The following is a 16,533-nucleotide window of genomic DNA, read 5'->3' as shown; positions in this document are numbered from 1 at the left end:
GACTCCTGGTAGGAAAATAAGTTGGTTTGTTAGACTGAAACCTATGACAAGTTTTTAGGACCATCACAGACTCATAAATCTAGTGAACTTTTGTGTTGATGTTATTGGTGTCCTTCCATTCTGGGGTTTCTGTATGGGCCTTGTGAAGATAGTATTTGTCTTGTTCACACAAATGATTCTTTTGGTCTAGTGTTTGTGCTTGGAAAATTGTAAGGTACCCGCATGTTAAGAAGTACATTTCAGCCAATAATTTACCAAAAACAATTATTTAGCATGGTACCCATATATACTCAAATCTTTTAAAACAAAGTACTACCCCTGTTTCTAAAAAAAGAGATTTTTACTATTTCAGTTTGACATATTTTTAGATTAAAATGAAAAAGAGAAGGTATTTGTTTTCTGAAAACGGTAGCGAATTAAAAAAAAATATGCTAAATAATAATTTTATAATTTTTTATCTCAAAATTTACCGATAAACCAGACCAAATATTGGAAACAAAAGTATAAGTAAAGTGAATACCCGATATATAGTATTATCCATTACATGATTGAAGTTACATATATATATATATATATATATTCCCGCTTAAAAATGAATATCAACATCTAATAAGTTAATTTTTATTGTACTAAAGAAAAATCTTCCCGAACAAAACACGCATGATACAATAGTCGGATATACCTCACATTCCCACCACTATGCAAAGTTATTGCAGGGGTTCCATATCCTGTGTGTCCAGCAATAAAAATTGTTTCGTTTTATATAAATTTGGTGATCCCGTAAAATTTAGTAATCCTCGATAACTTTTTTACCCCTTTGGTTTTAAGGACCCTACATAACACTTTTATTGTCAAACCTTCAGCTCCGATGAGAGAGTTTATAATCAACTTGTCCCTGTTAGCTGAGATCCCGAGTCCCATCTTTGAAGTCAACAGATTAAATCCGTAGAATTTCATAAAATTTCCTATTTTATTTCCAAAACAAAATAAAATAAATGCTTGCCTTTGACTTTTCCACTTGTATTTTCTAGTTTCAAGATGCAATAATGTAGCCTAGCCTTGATAGTTGGAAACTTCCACGTATGTATTTATATTTAAGAAATCTTTCTTTCTTGGTTAGGGTTCAAGTTTTATGATTCCTGAAGAGAGAGCAAACTATATACACAACATGTCACAGATTTGCTTTTATGACCACGTTATTACAAAAACAAAAATGTATCTTTAATTTCATGGCGTTTTTAGGGGCTACTCGAAAGGATTTAGGGGCCAACAATAAAACAAAAAAGGTCATCCAAAGGGAAAATGTAGCCAGCCCTTATCTCGCGTAATTTGTAATGGCGAAATTACCACATATATTCGGAGGATATGATAACATTGTTATCCTCCGATTACAATCGGAAGCCAGAATATTTCCCAGACTTCCGATTGTGGTCGGTGCAGTATTAAAATGATTTTTGTTTCATTTTTTCATTTCTTTTGCATTTGTGAGTTATTAGAGTTATAGAGAAGAGGTTGAAGGAAAAAGGGAAAAACCATTTTTTTCACTACAAAAATGGATGGATATGAAGAAGAAAGTGAGAATCATGACGAAGAACAAAATGTTGAGGGTTCACGACCGTTTAGAGAAGACGATTTGGGGTATATGTTGAATGATCCAAACTTTTGTGGAGAGGAAAACCTAGACGACCCTTTCATGGAAGAAAATGGAGAATCGCATGATATTGAAGCTAACGATGCATGTAAAACACGGGTATTGTGTTAAGAAACTAAAATACTCGATTTGCATGGTTTGTGTGCTTTTGTAAACAAGAAAAACCGATTATTGCATGCATTGAATGCCATGAACTACCCAGATTCGGTAGATAATTTCTAGATTAAACTTACGAATATAACACACTGAGTACCAAATATGTATATTCGATAGTTCCAAGATACTAGTTTACTGCCGAATATGAGAAAAACCCCAAACTGGTTTTCCAAAAATATCTACATTCGGTAGTTATGTAGAGTTATTTACCCCCGAATGGCCCCAAAAACGAATTCCTCATAAAATTTCAAAACTCAGTATTCTTATCCTTTTACAATCGGTAATAGTTTAACATTATTTGACTGCCGAATAAAATTTCCGAAAACTTGAAAATCGGATGTTTATTGATTAAAGTTATCTCCTGGTTATTTATATTCGGCTGGTTTACTATATATTTTAGCTTCCGATTATATCATTTTTTGCACTCAGTAAACTGTGTACATTCATTTGCATATATCGGGTGTTTTGGGTAACCGATAGGATTCCGAATATAAAGTATTCAGAAGTTTGACTTATTTAATAACCTCCGATTATATCATTTTTTTCACTCAGTAAACTGTGTACATTCATTTGCATAAATCGGGTGTTTTGGGTAACCGATAGAATTCCGAATATAGAATATTCGGAAGTTTGACTTATTTTATAACCTCCAATTATTGTATAATAATTTGTTGCTTTCATATGCAGGTCGTTGAAGAGTTTTTTGATGACTTCTATTTGAGGCCCGACACTTCCCTATACTATGCAAACGATTTGGTATACTCATAACCACTTTTTTTTTTGCAAAATTTATATGTTAAATGGTTATGCTTATTAGATTTGTTTTGTTTTATGCATGTTTAGACATTTGGAAGTAAGAATGAGGCAAAGGAATGGCTTTTGAACAAGGCAAAAGCTAACATGTGCGTGGTAGTTCAAAATAATCATGTTAGTGACACTCGATTTGAAATGATTTGTGAGCGAGGTGGGACGCGAAAGAGTCACGAGGGAAAGAATAGTAAGTACATACGGAAGACGAATAGGAAATACCGAAGCAATACCAAGAAGATAGGATGCCCATTTAAGATTGTCTTCTATAAGCCCGATGGTATTAAAAGTAAAGAGTATAAAATGTATAAAGTTGATAACGGTTGTCACAACCATGATGATCCGTTGGATTTAATTGGACATGTAATGGTTGCCAAGTTAAAACCACATCAAATGCAGACGGTGAGGTCTATGTGGATCCAAAAAGCGAGTGCGATCTTAAGTAAGATAAAGTCGGACGATCCCGACAACTTGTCTTCTTTGTCTACAATACGGTTGTACTCGGTGCACAATTTTATAACATGGTGCACCCTTGAAGAAACATGGGATGGTTCATAATTGTGGCGTGGCTTCTTGTACTTACCAACAAAAGGACCCAATGAAACGTTAATCCAAAATATACGATCGTCCTGCTGTTTTTTGGGTAGATCTTTCACAATGTAATAATTTTTTATCCATTCGGTCTCTTCCTCAACTTGTTTTAATCTTTATCTATGATGGAATTGTTCTTGACCTCGCTTCTTAGCCTTGATTTCCTCTTCCTCCTCCTCCATTGCCACTAACGATGGTTTAATTTTTTTGGGTTGTTTGTTCCTTTTTTGTATTTCTTCTTCCATTGCTGCAATTGATGTAGTTGTTCGCTTGCATCTTCGAAGTATGTTGTCGATTGATGATGGACTTGCCATTGAAAAGGTTTTTCATTCAGATTTTTTACTCAATAATAACTGAGAGGGGTTACCCTCCTTATATAGATTAGAGTTCCAACGGATCTAATTTTTGAAAATATGGCCGTTGAGGTTTATGAAAATATGGCCGTTGAGGTTTCGTATCATCGGTGCACTACAATCGGTTGTTAACGATACACGTATTCCCTCCGAATAAGACATTCGGTGGCAAACTTAAATTCTTATCTACCGATTAAGTTGGTATTTCTAAACACGACTATATTATTCGGAGGATAATTTTTTTGTAAAGTCCCGAATGTACGATGGCCCAAAAATCAGAATTTGGGAAAAACTTATACTTTTCAAATTTTGAAATTGAAATAATCAGAAGTATAATTAGTTACCCAAACTTCCGAATATGGGCTGTCTAACATTCTATATTGGCCCTTGGAACCACCTAGAGCCATGGCGTGGTTTGTTTTGAACTTGCAATATTCGGCGGATAATTTTTTTGTAAAGTCCCGAATGTACGATGGCCCAAAAATCAGAATTTGGGAAAAACTTATACTTTTCAAATTTTGAAATTGAAATAATCGGAAGTATAATTAGTTACCCAAACTTCCGAATATGGGCTGTCTAACATTCTATATTGGCCCTTGTGGTGTGTAGGGAAAAGTAACCTACAAACTAACCTGCAAGTATACAGGGAAGTTGAAGCAAGTAATAGTAAATAGGGGTTTGTCCACAGGGACTTGGAGGATTTGCTACAGTTCTCTTTGGGGAGTTTCTAAAGTTATCTGAGTTCAAGGGAGGGTACTAAGGCTTTTGATTTCACTACCTGACCCTAGGCTAAGGAAATTGTGATGCAATGTATGTCTTGTTTTTTTCATGAAAGGTTACAAAGAAGGATAGAGAAACTAACCTTGCTAAATGACCCCTAGCATCAGCTGTCTTTCAACAGCACAACTGATCACAAGTATTTAGCTCAACTAGCTAACTGAGCTTGATGCAATCTCTCTAATGGATTAAATTCTCACACACTGACCTAGCTGCACTCCTAGCATCAGCTGTCTTCTAACAGCACAGCTGATCACAAGTGAGTAACTCAAATGGCATTTCATTAATCCTAAGGCAGTTAAAGCATTTCAAGACAATACATATACATTTACTATCCTAGCATATGATCAAGAGCTTCCTCTAAGCCCTAGCAAATGAAACTAACACATAATAAAACTGAAATTAAGACAAAACAACATATGAATTGAAGTTCAAACAAAACAGGGCAAACATATGAGAAACTGGCTAGCCCAGTCCTCTTGGTGGTGCACTGGCTAGTCCAGGCATGTCCATTTTCACAACCCATGACCCCAATTTATAGTCAGTTACAATTCCCCCAAAATACCCAAATGTCAGAAATTAGGGTTTCACAAAAGGGTGAAATTGGCTTACCTAATACACTGATAACAACTCTAAATCTTCCCCCCATGCTTCTGTTGATCCAATTGCATCTACCCATGCTCTGATTTCTTCTCCAACTTCACCTATTCTACCAATTTCAAACCTAGGGTTTCTGTGAAGAAAAAGGGTTGAAATCGATAGAATATGTGTCTAGAGAGGTAGGGTAATGATGGGTTATGATTACAAGTAGCCATGATGGCTTTTGGAGGATGCGTGGTGGTGGTTGAGGCAGAGGCAGGCGGAGCTGGTGGCGGACATGGTTTCTGCAGAGGGAATGGGGAAGGAGATGGGGTGAGCTCGATTAGGTTTTGGCTAGGGGTTGTTTGGTTTGTGGGATATAGGCTTAGGTGTTTGAGTGTTGAGCGGGATCATCGAACCTTGATGTTCGGTGATGAAAGGCGTAGGATGATAACTTCTGAAACGGATCTAACGGAGAAATTGAGACAGATCGTGAGCGACCGTTGGATGCAAAAATACAACGAAACTGACGGCTCAAGATGGAGTTAGGTGCTGTAGTGTAAGGCGGAGATATCAAACTTCGATGCACAGCAAGGGATCGACCGTTGGATTCAACTACCATCTAATCTGAAGGCTTGGAATTTCAGCGCTGTGGTGCTCGGCAGAGACTTCAGATTTTGATGCTCTATGAAGGAGCGACCGTCGGATGCTTCTGAGAACTGATCTGATGGCTGAGAACGGAGGCGCTTTTGTGTGTAGAAAATGAGGTTGTGCGCACCATTCTTCGCGGCTTCCTTGCGTAATTTCTCCCGGCTTTTCACTACTTTTCTGCTCTTTTCGCTCCGCGACTCATCCGAACTTTATTTATTACCTAAAAATGCAAAATTAATTAATAAAAATATTTATTCTTGAAAACAATGAAAATACAGAATATGGGATAAAATGTAGAATTAATGCATAAAAGATGAGTTAAAATGCCAACAAAAAGGGATAAATATATACAATATTTGGCACTCATCAAATACCCCCAAACCTGAATTTTACTTGTCCTCAAGTAAAACAAAACTAAGGAAATCCTAACTATACCATCCACTGTCGCTGGTCTCTCGAATGCATTTAGCGTATGCACTAAGCCTTTTAAACCACTAAGTGTCCCTAGTGGACGAGTTGAAGTCTCGTGAAGGTTTGCTTAGAACGTACCTACAAAGTTCTAGGAAAATATAAGCTCAGATTCCATCAAACGTGACATGTGCAAAACAGTTTAAGCTCACAGCAAAATGGAGATGTCAATCTAGCTATCGAAGGCACAATCCTAGCACTGATAACAAAAAAAGACATGTGATAAGAGTGTAAAGTGTATCTACACATGTGTAAAGAAAGATCTGAAGTTATGACTACTAATCACCAAGAGATAGTTTCTCAGGCTAAGAACTGAGGTCGAAATCTAGCTAGCTGTCCGGACTTTACGAGAATTGTGAATGAGTTGGAGGTATTTCACAATTACTCGCGTTGTACATCAATGGCATACACCCTCCTTGCTTATTACAACAAACAACAAAAGATGCTATTTACATGACTCTTATTTACATTGACTATTCTCTTTTATTTTTGAACAAGAGATGATGGAATTGATAAATACTTGATTTTTTTTGTATTTTTTTTTTTTTCTGATATTTTTTTTTTTTTTCTGAATATACATCGTTTTTTTTTTTTTTTTTTTTTTTTTTTTTTTTTTTTAAGCAAGGAACACTTTTGATACATAACAAAAGAAACAAAAATTACATGACACTTTGCAAGAGGTAGCCCTTTTTGATGCACCCAGTTAAATTCGATGGTTGTTTTCTTAATGTAACCTCCACCTTCTATCCCAACCAACCAAAGAACAAGCTAGTCAAGTTTCGTTCAGTATTCTAAAGTGATTGGCAATCGTAACTTCCTATCAAACACCTTGAAGATCGAGGCCATACATGTATTGGTAGATCGTGCGCGTGCAAATTTCTTATCACTATGTGAATTGTGCTAGAATCAGGGTGCCTAAATATCTAGACTAAGACTCCTAATAAAAATACATATTTGCACAAGAGTCAACATTTCAAGGTAAATGAGCTCCATTTTTTATGATTTTTCATTTTTAATTTTTTTTTTTTTTTTTTTTTTTGAATTTTGATTTTTCAATTTTTTTGGAATTTTTCAATTTTTTCAAAAAGAAGAAGGAGTTCGTTTTCAATTATGGCATATTATCGTGGTATCTACTCTATACCCCCAAACCTAAACTAAACATTGTCCTCAATGTTTCAAAATATGGAAAGAATTAAAATGCAACATATGGAAAGGGACATGCTGAGTAGAGTAAAAGGAGAGAGAATACCCGATTTCGGCGAAAGCAAATTAAAACTCCGTTATTTCAAGGCAAAAATCCAACATATTTCAGCCGAGATCATATTGGATTAGCAAAATATACAAAAGGAACAAAAGGGTTTTTAAAATTTTATCTACTGGATTATATACAAAAAAATTCACCATACACTAACAATCTAAAGAGTTGAGGATCAACCCAAAAGACAAAGTGTAAAGGTTTCAACAGCTTCACACAATAATAATATGATAGAAACGCAAGTGAAACTGTGAAACAAAATGAGCTACCCCCAAACCTGGATTTTTCAACGGATAAAATTTTGGAAACAAAATCTCGCAGTTTTGGGGGTTCATCATGTACAAGGTCTAGCTCAAAGTGAACTGTGCTAGGGACGGGCAAACATGCTAATTCCAACTGTGGTTCCTCAAATGTATTATACTTAGAAGCAAAATAGTCCAAGAGGACTTGGGAAGCACACAGTTCCAAACCTAGGTTGGGCATTCTCAGAAAAATTGGTTTTACAATATTGGTACAAACCAAATCTAGGTTGGGTGGAAGGCCATCAGATTGTGACTGTAGGAGGATAGGCACATCATTACTAATCACATCAACATCTCCTAAGTCTTCTACAAGTGTCACAACATGCTCACAATCATCAAACAAATTGGCAAGATCACAATCAGAGTCATCAACATCATTAACAGATTCATTCTCATGCATTGGCAAATCAGGAGAAATATCACAATGTGACCTAGGTAGAGAATCAGACACATCAAATATATTTTCATGCATATTAGTGTCTACAGAAGATTCAACTATTCCTATGTCATGTTCATCTTCACAGAATAATTGTACGAATCCCATGTCAATATCAAAATCATATGAATTACAATGAGTATTAGAAAAAACAACATTCATGAAGGTCGAGGGCGAGAAGCCATATGTTATTGAACCAACAGGTTCCACAATATTTTCATGTTCTTCTAACACATCATCATAATCATCATAATCATCATCATGGTAGCATGCATATTGGTCCTCATTAAAAGTGGTGGTGTCGTTAGTCGATTCATGTTCCTCTAAATTAGGTTCATATTCAACATCATTTACATGAATGGGACTAGACACTTCATTAGGGACAACATACATTTCCTCATGAATTTCCTCCTTTTGTAGGTGAAGCAAAATCTGATCTAAATATGCCTGAATTCGTGATGTAGATCTATCGAAGTTTTGCTCACTGTCTTAAAGCTTCTGTGGTGGAGTCTAAATTCATGGGAGTACAAAATTCTTCATGTTCAAATTGTGGTGATTGGTACATGTGCATGGTCATTAGGGTTATAAAAGATTGATCGCAACCCTCAAAGGATTGATTATGGTCCCAATGACTACCATTCTCACAATTTATGGGCATTTCATACCTTGGATTTTCTCTAGATTGCCTAAAATTATGCAAAATATGACAATTCTCAACAGGGTGGTCTAAACTACCACATGCGGGACATGCATAGATTTTAGGTTGCCTAAGAAAATTAGATGTGACAGATTCCTCATGTGATTGCATTTCTAAAGCTGCGATTCGAGCTTCTAATTGATCCACAAGAGATGATTGTGTGAGTGAGGCACTAGCAAAATGTTCATTTTCACGTTGTGGCGAATGATGCATGTGTGAATAGTCATTAGGGTTCATGTATTGAGGCTCGGGACTTTGAAAATGTCCATAATAATTCCTATAACTATTGACATCATGGTCCGTGGGAGGTTCATAACGTGAAGTTTGTCCACGCGCAAGTTCTCTAAGGGATTTGTTGTATTCCCCAACTGTAGACCAAGATCTAGACATGATGGGCTCAAAGGCTAAGTAAAGAGTTTACAAAGCTCAAAATTTGGTTTTTAAGGGATTGGACTTTTTGGAAAAATTTGGTTTTGTTGGGAAAAATTTGGTTTTGGCGGGAGACATTTGGTTTTAATGGGAAAAAGAAAAATTTTGGTTTTTAATGTGGGAGCAGAATAAAATTTGGTTTTAAAATCTGGGAGCAAGTAATTTTTTTTTTTTTTTTTTTTTTTTTTTGTAAGGTTAGGAGCCCAATGATTGGGGTATAAACCTATAGTCCAAAATAAAATGCAAGCCCACAAAAGAAAAGAAAAATAACAAACAAATAATTACAAGCATATAAAAGAAAAAGAAAAAGAAAAAAAAATAAAAATTATTACAAGCCCAAATAGAAAATAAAGAAAAAGAAAAATAAAATTATTACAGGCCCAAATATAACACTTAAATACAAGCCCAGATAAATTTAATGAGGCCCAGTTGGGTTAGCTCATGGGTTAGGCTTACTTGATTTTGGAGGGAGCCCAAATTTGGGCTTTTTATCCCTTTTTAGTTGCACAGGCCCAGTTGGGCTTTAGGATCGTCCTAAGCAGCTCAGTTGGTTCAAGCCCAGCAGCAAAGGTGGAGCAGAGCCCAGCAGAATCTGCAGCGAAGCCCAGCTCAGTTGGTTCAAGCCCAGCTTAATTGGTTCAGAGCCCAGCAACAGAGAGTTGGCACAAGTCCAGCAGCAGAGAGTTGGCACAAGCCCAGCAGCAGAGAAAGCAGGCTTTGGCTTTGGCTTTGGCAGCAGCTGCACAGCAACAGCACCAGCAGAAACTGCAGCTTCACAGCAGCTTCAGCAACACTTGCAGCAGCACAGCAGCAGCACTTGCACTTGCAGCAGTGCAAGGTAGTGCACACCAACAGCAGAAAACAAGCAGCAGAAAACAAGCAGCAGCACACCAACAGCAGCAAACAAGCACTTGCAGCAGTGCAAGGTAGTGAAGCAAAAACAAGACAGAAAACAGGAAACAAGCAGAAAACAAGCAAACTAAGGTAGAACAAAGAAAAAACCAAAATTCAAAAAAGAAACAACAACAGCGCCGCTAACCGAGTCCCCGGCAGCGGCGCCAAAAACTTGGTGTGTAGGGAAAAGTAACCTACAAACTAACCTGCAAGTATACAGGGAAGTTGAAGCAAGTAATAGTAAATAGGGGTTTGTCCACAGGGACTTGGAGGATTTGCTACAGTTCTCTTTGGGGAGTTTCTAAAGTTATCTGAGTTCAAGGGAGGGTACTAAGGCTTTTGATTTCACTACCTGACCCTAGGCTAAGGAAATTGTGATGCAATGTATGTCTTGTTTTTTTCATGAAAGGTTACAAAGAAGGATAGAGAAACTAACCTTGCTAAATGACCCCTAGCATCAGCTGTCTTTCAACAGCACAACTGATCACAAGTATTTAGCTCAACTAGCTAACTGAGCTTGATGCAATCTCTCTAATGGATTAAATTCTCACATACTGACCTAGCTGCACTCCTAGCATCAGCTGTCTTCTAACAGCACAGCTGATCACAAGTGAGTAACTAAAATGGCATTTCATTAATCCTAAGGCAGTTAAAGCATTTCAAGACAATACATATACATTTACTATCCTAGCATATGATCAAGAGCTTCCTCTAAGCCCTAGAAAATGAAACTAACACATAATAAAACTGAAATTAAGACAAAACAACATATGAATTGAAGTTCAAACAAAACAGGGCAAACATATGAGAAACTGGCTAGCCCAGTCCTCTTGGTGGTGCACTGGCTAGTCCAGGCATGTCCATTTTCACAACCCATGACCCCAATTTATAGTCAGTTACAATTCCCCCAAAATACCCAAATGTCAGAAATTAGGGTTTCACAAAAGGGTGAAATTGGCTTACCTAATACACTGATAACAACTCTAAATATTCCCCCCATGCTTCTGTTGATCCAATTGCATCTACCCATGCTCTGATTTCTTCTCCAACTTCACCTATTCTACCAATTTCAAACCTAGGGTTTCTGTGAAGAAAAGGGTTGAAATCGATAGAATATGTGTCTAGAGAGGTAGGGTAATGATGGGTTATGATTACAAGTAGCCATGATGGCTTTTGGAGGATGCGTGGTGGTGGTTGAGGCAGAGGCAGGCGGAGCTGGTGGCGGACATGGTTTCTGCAGAGGGAATGGGGAAGGAGATGGGGTGAGCTCGATTAGGTTTTGGCTAGGGGTTGTTTGGTTTGTGGGATATAGGCTTAGGTGTTTGAGTGTTGAGCGGGATCATCGAACCTTGATGTTCGGTGATGAAAGGCGTAGGATGATAACTTCTGAAACGGATCTAACGGAGAAATTGAGACAGATCGTGAGCGACCGTTGGATGCAAAAATACAACGAAACTGACGGCTCAAGATGGAGTTAGGTGCTGTAGTGTAAGGCGGAGATATCAAACTTCGATGCACAGCAAGGGAGCGACCGTTGGATTCAACTACCATCTAATCTGAAGGCTTGGAATTTCAGCGCTGTGGTGCTCGGCAGAGACTTCAGATTTTGATGCTCTATGAAGGAGCGACCGTCGGATGCTTCTGAGAACTGATCTGATGGCTGAGAACGGAGGCGCTTTTGTGTGTAGAAAATGAGGTTGTGCGCACCATTCTTCGCGGCTTCCTTGCGTAATTTCTCCCGGCTTTTCACTACTTTTCTGCTCTTTTCGCTCCGCGACTCATCCGAACTTTATTTATTACCTAAAAATGCAAAATTAATTAATAAAAATATTTATTCTTGAAAACAATGAAAATACAGAATATGGGATAAAATGTAGAATTAATGCATAAAAGATGAGTTAAAATGCCAACAAAAAGGGATAAATATATACAATATTTGGCACTCATCACCTTGGAACCACCTAGATCCATGGCGTGGTTTGTTTTGAACTTGCAATATTCGGCGGATAATTTTTTTGTAAAGTCCCGAATGTACGATGGCCCAAAAATCAGAATTTGGGAAAAACTTATACTTTTCAAATTTTGAAATTGAAATAATCGGAAGTATAATTAGTTACCAAAACGTCCGAATATGGGATGTCTAACATTCTATATTGGCCCTTGGAACCACCTAGAGCCATGGCGTGGTTTGTTTTGAACTTGTTATATTCGGAGGATAATTGTTTTGTAAAGTCCCGAATGTACGATGGCCCAAAAATCAGAATTTGGGAAAAACTTATACTTTTCAAATTGTGAAATTGAAATAATCGGAAGTATAATTAGTTACCCAAACTTCCGAATATGGGATGTCTAACATTCTATATTGGCCCTTGGAACCACCTAGAGCCATGGCGTGGTTTGTTTTGAACTTGCTATATTCGGAGGATAATTGTTTTGTAAAGTCCCGAATGTACGATGGCCCAAAAATCAGAATTTGGGAAAAACTTATACTTTTCAAATTTTGAAATTGAAATAATCGGAAGTATAAAACATTATATTGTCTTCCGAATAAATACTGGCCCCAAAATGGGATTTTTCCTATATCAGAAATTTTGAGATTTTTTCAATATATATATATATATTCGGTAGTGACTGTACTTCCGAATACTGTGTGTCTACTTAAATATATTCGGGAGCCAAAAAATTCATTAAACTACCGATTATTACCAGTTTGTATCCAGGAAGATATGGCCAACAATATTCGGCAGATAACCAACAAATCTTTCTCCCGAATACTGTCGATGTTCTTGAGAAATGAAGAACACGACTACATTCGGAAGTAAAGGAGCATGAATATCACCCGAATCTGGATAAATAACCGAAAATCCTAGAATTTTTTTTCTCGATTCGTCGAATTAAAGCGAAATAAACCCCAAAAATGATAGATTCTTACCTAATTGGGGCCATTTGACTTTGGAGTGGAAAATTTTTTTTCTTCCACAATCGGAAGATAATAGGAAACTGGAAGAAGAAGAGTTGAAATGAGTAGAATTGTTTTTGATTTGGTTTTTATACAGTTTTACCATAAGGGCATTTATGTAACTTCAATATCATATAGGGTACCCCTTAACTAGAGTCTTTGGCTGGGTATAAACTGATGGCCCCTAAATCCTTTCGGGTGGCCCCTAAAAACGCCAGGTTTAATTTGAGCTCAAGTTTAAGCTTTTTACTTTTAGAAAATGTACACAAAGAATGTCCCCTGCTCATCATCCTCAAACCACATTAGTGATTTACATTTTATTCTTCATACTTTCCGATCTTACTTTTGCCTTGGCTTTTCCCAACATTCTTAATGGTGGTGGGAATGGAGAGGAGGTCTAGTCTTCCACTTTGCCATGGTGGGCGTTCTCATTGATTTTTCTTTTCAGGAAAAAACAATTTTAGAAGCCATAATTAATATTGCTTTAGAGTGTTTCAAATACCGATTGACTTGTGTGAATTTTTTTAGTTTGCTTTAGCTTTAGCTTTAGCTTTAGCTTTGTATACAAGGCATTATATTTCATCTGACAGTTTACAGTATCCTTCCCATTAAAACGATTTTTTACTTTTAATAACCCTGTTTATTTTTGGGAATCATCACAATTCAATGTATGTCTATAATATTGGGAATATAATTAAAGGTAGAACGGATAAAAGTATAGAAATATATAAAATTAAAAAAAAATTCTTAATCTAAGAGATTTTGACTATTCCGTCCATATATGGTACGGAGGGAGTACAAGACATTATATTTCATCCGGACAGTTTATAGTACCCTTCCCATAAAAATTCGAGTGTTTAGGTAAAATTTTGTTCATAAGACGAACTGAAAAATCTCATAATAAGTATTCATTAACTTATGCTCTCGACTTCTTTAAAGCTTTCTCCACTTCTTTCTTCTCTTCCCCAACTGAACTTGTTGTTTTCCTCTGGGAAATATCGTGAAGGAAATCTAGCCTCTTTTGCAAAGGGATTACTGCAATGCTCTCGTGAAAAGCTGTAACAGAGAAATCCACATTGAGGGCAAGGCCTTGTTGGGTTGCTCTGAAAAACCCTCTCAATCCAACTGGACCACCTCCAATGTTTGTAGTTTCTCCTCTCATTGAACTCGAATACAGAGACTTCCCAACTGGCATACGCTTCTTCGGCGAATCCTCCCGTAGAACAACGTCCAAAGCATGGAGATAATCCTGAGGAAGTGGAGTTGAGCTATCCCCGTCTTTGCTCAACTAGCTAACCAGTTCATTCCCATCCAATTTCGAAACAAGTTTAACATTCACCCGAAAGAGTTTTGATTTCCTTAGCTTCTCTTCCACCAACACATTGGCCTGATGAAGGAAGTGTTTTAGGGCGAACCTCAAATAATCCTCCGGTGAACTAAAATCGGTTTGAGGACTAAGGGAATTTTGTATAAGAGGTGACAAACCAATGCTGCAGGTTGTCATGCAATTGCTTTGTATCAAGCACTATCACTTTGGGAAGGTGCGTGAATGCTTTTCTCATACGTTGTTTCATGTATTTTTGTTCTATATATGTCCATGAAGTCAGCGAGGGTGCATAAAAAAAGTAATCATTTTTTAGCATCTCCGAAAATGAGATGTCGTGTGATACGTGCATGATCAACTCTTCAAATACCAACGAAAATTAATAGCACACACATTATGTTTTCTCATTTCTCCACATGTATGTATCACCTGTGTGAGTGTCTGTTATACTCATGAGCTGTTACAGCCTGTCATCTGTGTGACTCTTTATTCTCTCTATCAGTCTGTATTTGGGTGTAATATAAATACACCTTCTGTCTAGAGTGTTTTGTAATAATTCACATTTTAATTTACTTCATTAATACAACTATGGTATCATATGTATTAAGATTCCGCAATCGCCATTAATGGCTTTCCAATTCAGATCCAAACCTTCTTGATTTTTACTTCTTTTCCATCAAATTTCCTCAATCTATTATCTTTTCTAATAAATTTCTTCACCTCCGGTTACAATAAAATACTTCCGAATCAAAAATCTTGCGAGTTCCTTTAAATCAGATTTCACAAATTTGATCATACAAACTCAAATATGATAATTTTCTCACCTGGAAATCTCTTCTTCTTCCTCTTCTAAAAAAATACAAGGTCGATGGATTTCTTGATGGATCTCTTGCTTGTCCTCCTTATATGATCGATAATGCTATAAATCCTGGTTATTCAACATGATGATGATACTACTCTCATTTTCTGGATTCAAATGTCGATTTCTGAATCTGTCATTCCTTATATTGGTGGTGCAGATTCTTCAAAGGATTTATGGGACACTATTGAATCAAAATTTTCCAGAAGCTCTTATACAAATCCGATTCAACTTCGTCTCAAACCAAAATCACTCAAACTTGGTTTAGTATAGTTGTTTGACGGTGAAAACGGTTTCTGCTGATTTTGGTAATTTCGGGTGTGTGGGTGAGAAATGAGTTTAAACCCTAAACAATGTACTGCAATGGAGTACTTTAGATTCGAGAGATCGATTTGTACAAATCCGTCATAAACCAAGAAATGGCCGTTCCAGACTTGCTTCGGTCACGAAGTGAAGGAGAAGGGTTGGTTTTGGGGAGGGAAGCGAAGAGAGTGTTGAGACCAGAATAGTTGATTCTGGAAGAGAAGTTGTTTCACGACTTGTATCAGAAAGTGGGAAGCTAACATATGGGAAAGCTAACAAATGTTTCTGAATGTTGTATGCTCCTGACCAGAACTTGTTGTTCGGTGGGAATAGGTAAGACCTATTTATACTAGTCGAAGTGAAACGTACTCTGGTCTCGTAAGAAATGGAAAACGAATGAGTAAATGGAAGGAGTTGGTAACTGGTAACGCCTGGAATTGATGTTCCATAATGAAGAAAGCGTTTCACTATTACTCCCTGTGTTTACTAACCGCCTCATCCTTATGACACTGTCTTGTAACGGGTGTAGTGTATGTCGCACACTGTAAACCGCCAAACCAATACACAATGAGCGTCCCCCAGTTCGTGACATGTGTTGATGTCTCGAGTGTTTTCGTAGAAACATATAACATGTTGTTGTTGTTTGGAAAGTTGAGCTTGGGAGACTTGCCGGCTCGGTGGTGACCTTCGACGGTCGATATTTTGCATCTTGAGAGGAAAGGTAGTCGTTGATTATTGCAACCCTTCGTTTGGTAGTCATTGGCATGAAAGCATGGCCGGCATGGCTTTAGTATGGCATAGTTTAGGCGCGGCCGAAAGTTAGGGTTTTGGCATTGTTTGGGCGCGACCAAACTACGGCTTGGTGTCGGGCCAAAGGTTGCCATGCTTCGGCTGGTAACCTTAGAAGGATAAGATATGCATCTTAGATGAAAGGATGGTTGCTAACCGTCGCAAGCCTTCGTTTTGGAAGCCATAAAGGGAAGGCCGGCATGGTAAGGCTTGCGACGATCAAAGACCATCCTTCCGTCTTAGATGCAAATCT

The sequence above is a fragment of the Papaver somniferum genome, chromosome 7 (assembly GCF_003573695.1).
Source record: "Papaver somniferum cultivar HN1 chromosome 7, ASM357369v1, whole genome shotgun sequence".
Classification (NCBI taxonomy): Eukaryota; Viridiplantae; Streptophyta; class Magnoliopsida; order Ranunculales; family Papaveraceae; genus Papaver; species Papaver somniferum.
This window is presented reverse-complemented; position numbering follows the sequence as displayed.